Consider the following 8,042-nt stretch of genomic DNA (forward strand, 5'->3'; position numbering starts at 1 on the left):
TGTCACCACAATAGTTTTCATTATGAACAGTTAAAGCTGCTGTTTTTCCTCTCAATGATGCTGCGTTGAGGTAGGAAACATTTTTGACCCTTTGTAAAATAAGGCAGTGCTGTCTGAATTAGCTACGGGGGATACTGTACCGGCAAGTGCTTTCTTTTATGATTGGCTTGCCTCTGACAGACACACACACACACACACACACACAGGTATAACGAACCCTAGTAAAGAGGTCTGGCATGCTTTTGTATGAACATTTTTTTGTCAGCAGGGAGCAGGGAACTCTATGCAGAGGAGGCTGCCCTTGCTCTGTGAGTCCTTTGTCTCCCTACATCCCCAAGCTCCACCTCTCTCTCAGCCAGCCCTCCAATGGGAGAGCCTTCAGGTGTTGACCTTATCTGGTGGAGGTCAAAGCCAGGTCAGGGATCTGTTGCTAGGCTACCATCAGATAAGTGGCTAGGGTAGGCAGCAGTGGGTAGCTCTGTCATTCAGGGCTTGTCATGTAATCTTGTTCATTTGCAGACAATTGTCTGGACGTCAGAAAGGCTATCTGGCCCATACTGTTGTAATGAAACACATTAAAATATTAAAACCGGCCATGCTGAGCATTGGCAGCTCCACTTGGCACATGCCTTTTTTTTACAGTCATGCCAACTGTCAGGCAGTAACATGAGCCCCTTAAATACGCTTGTGTGGTTGGCCGTGTTGAAATTTCAGAGTTGTTGAGGATAAGGGGGTATTCATTTGGGTTTTTCATTTTGTCCTGCATCATTTGAGAGATTCTGTTTTACAAAATAAAGATCTTTTAATATGCCCAGATTACCGCAGTGTGATTCAACAGTTATACATGGTTCATTAATGCAATGTAACTAGAGGATATTGTTAGCTGCATCTGTGTCTGTAAGTCATTACTGATTTACGTAACACAAACTTAATTCCATTTTAAAACTGTGCCACTAATCTGTAATCAAATGCATTAACAATTATAACAAAATTAATAAAACCTTGCAATAAAACTTAATTTCAGCAAAAAAAATTGATACAATTAGAAATTAAAACTGGATATCTTGATTGAGAAATAACATCACTGTACTCATATCTACATTTATATTTATTATGTGTCTTGCAAATACTGTACATAAATAAATGGATATATTCATTCATGACTCATTTAGGGGTACAGGTGGGAAGGCATCTTGTTGTTTGCTAACCTACAACCTTTAAATAGAGTACAAAAAGTGCTACAGCAGTCTGTTTGAAGAGGGGGGGAGGGAGTGAGAGAGAAAGAAAAGGAGAAAAAGAGAGAGATAGTTGTTGCATCTTCACACAAACATGGTCTGTTCTCCCACTCTGCCATTCCACCACCTGGACCGAGCTATGTGGGAGACTGCGCCACACAGTGATGAACGACACCAAACAGGACAATTTCTGTTCACACTGCGGGTCATGTGGAGTAAGACGGGTTGACACAGCATCTGTGTCATATCACAGGTTCCTCTTTGGTGACACCTGCATTTTGTCAATGTCACCCACTCGGGCCGTTCAGGTTAACTGTCATGGCTGGGTGGAAGTGGCCTTCGGAGTCTGTGTGAGGAGCAAGACCTCAGACAGTTAGACATAAAGAGACCTAGATAAGGCACGTGGCAATTTATCCATGCCAGTTCTTGTACTGTAGCTCCAACATGGGATCTCGTCTGTTAGATTGGCGCATTGTGAAAAGAGGTTCTCAGTGTCTGGGCGCTTGCCAGCTGACATTCCACGGAGACAAATTGAGAGAGAGGCTCCGGCAGATTTATCGGGCCATTGGCTCGCCTCAGGAATTCTCTTGTAACATGGCACTCCTGTGAAAGGGATAAAGAAATTAGTGTAAAACAGCCCCCCACGCCCCCTCTCCCACAGCACCCGTTTGGATATCTAGTACTACTTGTAAACACCCCTAGCACACACATACACACTTCCTTATTTTATATAAATGTGGATGAACACAAGATGGATGGGTCTGAGCTTCAGTCCTCTCATTTCTATGAATATTCAAGAGGGTGGGCAAGAGAACGGTGCTGTATTCTGGCTGTTGAGTCACAGGTCCTCAGTGGCAGGAAGCACTGCTGGTCAAATGACAGAGAGCGAGAGAAAGAGAGAGAGACATGGCGGAGAGAGAGAGAGAAAGAGAGAGAGAGAGGGAGAGGGAGAGATATGCGTGTGTGTGGGATTTGAAAGGAACTGCTCCTGGCTGTCTTGGATATTTATTCCTTTCTAAAGCAATGAGGTGTTTGGAGAAAGAAGCCAGTTATGTTCCTAATGCTACAGTGAGAGCAGGGAGCATTCTTTTGCACTTGTCTTAACAGACTATGGTCTGTGAATGTGAGAACATGTCTTTACCTCTGACCTGTTGTTGATCAACAGAGACATTTGATTTACTTTTTCCAACCTGTCTGGAGAACAAGATCACGCAAATACACTACGTAACTTTCTTTTTAAATATTCATACAGCCATACGTTACATACATCCTAAAATAATATGGATGAATTATTAATTAGTGGTATAAACATCCGTTGGAAATTTACTTCCTGGTTTTGCATACAATAGAGCCCTAATGCCATCCCCCATATCATCTGTCAGCATCTAGAGGTTATCTGCCAAGTTGATGAACAGAGAGATTGGCTATGAAACACAAGGTGTGACAGTATTGCAATATGTTATAGTATGCAGGCAGAGCTCATCAGGAAAGAGAGGACGAGCGGCTTTGTTCCAAATGTCACGATGCATATTTATGGGCGCACTGGAGTGGCTCCTTGTATAAGCACCATTCACCATCTATCAAGCAAAACCACTACAGTGTCTCTGACAACTTGGTAGGATAGTGTTGTGTGACAAAGTGATCAAACTGGGCGATCTGCTCATGGCTTGAGCCAAATTTTCTTGTGAAATTGACTGTCATTTTGACAGTCAAGACAATAAAGCCTGCTGAGGTTAACAAAATGTAATTATTAGTTAGTGTGCACATAATTATTTTTTATGACAGGAGATTTCTATGCAAACTTGTCCACACAGGCCTTGTCATATTGTTGAAAATAGATTATTTTAAGGATTGTATAATGCTCTTTTTTCTTCCCTTATGTGACAAAAAGTCACACTGGATGTGAAGCTTTAAAATGCATCCCCTCCTTGCCACAGATTGAGATATCGAAGGGAAGTGAGAGAGGATAAGGTGACATGGGAGGGTGTCAGACAGAAAGACACACAGACAGCCAGATACAAGCAGAGCCCTCAACATAAGCTCCACTGAGCTCCCTTTCCACTAAGGAGGATCTCAGGAGAGTTGTGTGCTGGCTGGCTGCGCCTGGGCCATATAGCACAGGATGGGCAGTCTGACTGTCTGTCTGCGGTACCACTCCTTGGGGAAAGAACATGGCTCCAGGGCTGTAGCTGAATTGAGATGGTCCCAGGACTAACCCCTGGGGGACACCAACCAGGAAGAATTGGTTCTCTGAACCTCTCTTTTTAAGCAGTGGAGCTTGGTGGCTGTGGAAAGACGGAACAAGAGGAGGGCTTTCATCTTGACTATGAGCAGCTCAGTGGATTTCCTCCAAATTACAGGGAGTGATTACATCCCACCTCGTCTGCCTCGCGCCACCCTCTTCTCTCAGCATGAGACCCCCAGGCAACCAACCGCTGTCAACTGTCAGTGCTCACAGCTGAGTCATTAAGTGGAAGTTGAGCGATGTGTCATTGGCACGGAAATAATAAGGAACAAAATCCAAAGCACAGGGACACCCGTTGCACCTTATGGGTAATTTACCACTGCTTATAAATTTTCATTCTTTATTGTACGGTTACAGGCTATGGCGAAAGGCTTCAGAACTCTTATAGGGGATGTATAGTGGATGGATGACAAGGTTTGATCACCTGCTTTGGTGAGCCCTGTTGCTGCTGTACAGTTAAATGAACAGAGGGCAGGCATGGAAGGACAAGAGCTTTGAAGAAGTCAGCCATTTAAAACAACCCTCGGTGCTACAAAGGCAACAGATCGTACCATTAAGCCATGCAGCTGAGGTTTCCTGGCCCCTTTTTGATGGGAGAAAGGTTTCCCATCACTTCCAAGCTATTACCTCCATACAGTTAGGGATTACATAGAAGCAAGAACAGGGATACTCTTTCTACCAATCTGTTTTTTTTGAAAACTCCCCCAAGCTTTTCCATTATCTTCTCCATATCAAGGTTGACCTGAAGAGAAAACCTGGCTTCAGAAGGGTCAATGCAGTCTAGACTTTCTCTTCATCCTGCACAGCCGACCCCCACCTCCACCCCTATCCTGCATATTGCTTTAGTATACAAGAGGGATGCGCCCCCCCTCCTTATTTCCACTCACCTCGAGCCCCTGCCTCCTTTGGTCCAGTCCCCTATTTCCCACCTACAATAGCATCTCCAGTCACCATAATCTTTCTATTTCACTAGCCCGCCCCTTAGGGTTAAGGGGTCTAGAGATGGAGACAGGATGTGTCTCTCAATTGACACCACTGCTGTTGTGCTTTCTGGCTGACCATTCTTACTGGATGGTCAAAGAATTTTTGAAGAAAAATCACTCATTGTTTTTCCAGAGATTGATGTTTGAGATGTTGAATGAATGAAGGTTGGCCTCATAGAGCTGAAAAGTAGAAGAGCCAGACAGGAGAAAAGGGACTGCAAACAACTAATTGGTATTACCAATAATTATATCATTTATGAGCAATAAAATGTCATATGTAGGACAAGTACTTATTATAATGATGCTGCTAATAAACCGTTAACACTAATATTACCGCTACTATTAACACAGCTACTGCTGCTGCTTCTACTACCTAAATTATGTTATGGGAAACATTAAATAACATTGTATATTTTAAACATTAAAAGTGCAGTCACAAATGTTGTCAGTGTGGTGTTTGGTGCAGGCAGCGTACAGTGGGTTTTAGAGCAGTGAGATAAAACCATAACAGTAAAGTTGTGGGCTGTACTGAAAGATGCAGAAAGGCCGCGTAAAGCTGAGGGTAACTGCAGACATTCGTCACTATAAGCGACCCCATTTGATCCATTGTAAAATAAAATAAAAATGTAGTTTTGCAGCTATAAATAATGAATGGAAGTAAAAACAATTAAAGTACAAATTGACTAATTATGTTACAATAAATGTACTGTTGTAACTAATACAGAAAAACACATGAATTGGACACAAAACAGGAAAATCGACCACATAAAAAACCGTGATCCCTAAGTAAGTCTGTAACAAACGTTTGTGTGGTTGTGAACTGGTCTTCAGAAGGAAACTAATTGGTATACAAGTAAATCAGCTTAATTGCCAGTGATAACCTTAAATAATTAAACACTGAATGTTGACCATCTTATTGACCTAGAAGCAAAAAAAGTCTACTAATGTATTTAACGACTATTACAGGGAATCTACAAAAAGGCTTGGCATTTTAGAGGTGTACTCCTACGCAATTTAATTCTAAATAATGTATAGCCTGCAGAATATGTGGCCACCATTGACATGTAATCCGTGGGATGTGATGTTGACTATGATTTTAGACCACAGTGTCAATGTTTACAATTAACCCCATTTCAGTTGAATTATTATCGCTGAATTTTCTGCAGGTTACCAGCAAAACACACTTATCTCAGAGCCCCTGCACACTACGATTTGTCTGTGATTGCTCAGTTCAAGTTCTTATTGCCTGCCCAGTCACCAAGCTGCATATTAAAACATCTGCATCAAATGCCAATGAGTACATGGCCTTGGTCGTAAGTTTTATTTTAACCACAAACTTTATGACCTGGAAAAATTTATCACATTATTATTACATATTGTATTAAGCAATCAAATGATGGGTAGTTACATTTGGTGCATCCAGGGACAGAGCTGCATAATGAGTGTGCCACATTTCAAATAGCAAAAAGCCACTTTCTATTACGACTAAGGCCATGTATTATGATAACAAAGGACAGGTAAATGTAAGTGCACAGAGGTCATTTTTGAAGGCAACAGAAATAAACTGTGAGGTTTTTTTTTCTTGCTAAAATTTTCCTTCAAAGCGAGCAACAACGAAGGGAACAGGGGACAAGGGGAAAAAAATCTTCATTGAATATTCATTAACCGGTGCCTAGGTGTATACATGGCTCTTAACTACTCTTGTTTATGACTTAAGGACTTGTAGTACTGACCTTAGTTTAACACAGCAGCAGATACCAAATTAACCTCTAGCCTCCACAGGGCTAGCCATGCCCTGCTAACAAGCAACCTGTCTAGACACACAAGAAGTACTTTATGATTTCACCTCTCACAATCCCTCTCTCTCCCTCTCTCTCTCTTTCTCTCAACCTCTCTGTTAACACATACCGGCACATCCTCCCTCCCTCTGTCCTCTTCTATCTTTCACCTCACCATTTCATCCCTATTTCCCCCCTACACCATTTTTCATGTACCTCCCAAGCTGTGCAGTGTTTGGGTCATGCACCCAGCAACCAGAGTTTTATCAGATGGTAGACTTTTTCTTATCCTTCACAACATAACCTGACCATAGCAGAACAAAATAATGAAAAGATCTGAAACCTCTAGGATTAATTTCAATTACACTCACACAAAAAATGAACCATAGTAAAGCTATAAAGCATTTAAAACATGATACTATATACAATATAATATATAAAGGCAGTGTAAATACTGACAACATTGTGATAGAAATATTGTAATGGTTTATGTTGAAGCAATGCTACAAATGTGAAATAATAGACCTCTGTCAATTAAAGATGCATGTGCCTATTAGTTGGGAAAATTATAGTGAGGCAGTATTCATTAGTTTTACTCTCTCTCTCTCTCTCTGTCTCTTTGTCTAATTGTTGCGTCTGAAATGTCAAAAGATAGTGATGAATTCTTTGTCATAGTTCCCACAACCCAAGGTGATGTATTTCTTGTTATATTCAACCAACAGTCCAAAACCTCAAAATACTCAGTTTACCATAATATATGTCCAAGAAGAAGAAGAAAAATCTTCATATTTGAGAGCCTGAAACCAGCAAGTATTTGGACATTTTGTCTGAAAAATGACGATTTATCAATCAATAGTTCATAGTTAATTTGCTGTTAATAGATTGATCGACTATTAAGTGCCTAATTGTTGCAGCTCTGTACTTTACAGTCTGCACAAAGATCCAGACATTGCACTCCTTCCTTGCTGGCAGATCAGTCCTCTCTTTAGTTCTGTACATCTGGTGACCAACTGTCCAGCAGCAGCCAACTGCGCCTGTGAAAGTTTGCACATGGAGGAAACTATGTATAGTTTCTATTAATATTCATATTTCTAAAAGAATGATGAGTACAATTTCAAAGAACTGTGTCACAGCATGAGATCTTAGTATTTTTATAGGATTTTATAGAAAAAAACAAAACAAGCGACTATAGGTTGAACATTTTAACTTTTTATTATGTAATTTTAGCAAGTTTGGAGCCAATAATCACAGTAGTAATTCAGTCCATATTGCCTACTTTATTTTAGCCTTTTTCATTTAAAAAAATTGCCTTCTTTTTCTGGTAGTGAATGTGTTTTAATAATGTTTCTAATAATGATTTTAAACAGCCTGCAACTAAAGATATACTGCTGTGGTCGTGATCTCACAAGAAATTAGTTATATGAATAGAAATATAAAATATGAAATACACAATTCCAAATGATCAAATACCAAACCATGAATAACCAAATAGACAAAATATAAGTCAATTTGGAGCTGGGATTATAGTGCTGACACATGTACAACCTCAAGATCAGACTACTTATACTAATAATATGTTTGAATAGTTAAGAATCAAATAATATAGCCTAATGTCATCTTCTCATATCTAATTTTAGGAAGAAACATAAGAAACTTTTTTATCTGCTTGTAAAGTGTACAAAAAACTATATAGATAGAAAGATAGATAGATAGATAGATATACTTTATTGCTGCTGGGAAATTGCAGTGTAGCAGTAGCATTACACACAGTAACAAGACAATGAAGTAAAGAGAACAACCT

This window comes from Morone saxatilis, unplaced genomic scaffold (assembly GCF_004916995.1).
Source record: "Morone saxatilis isolate NCDOM2014 unplaced genomic scaffold, NCSU_SB_2.0 Contig17, whole genome shotgun sequence".
NCBI lineage: Eukaryota > Metazoa > Chordata > Actinopteri > Moronidae > Morone > Morone saxatilis.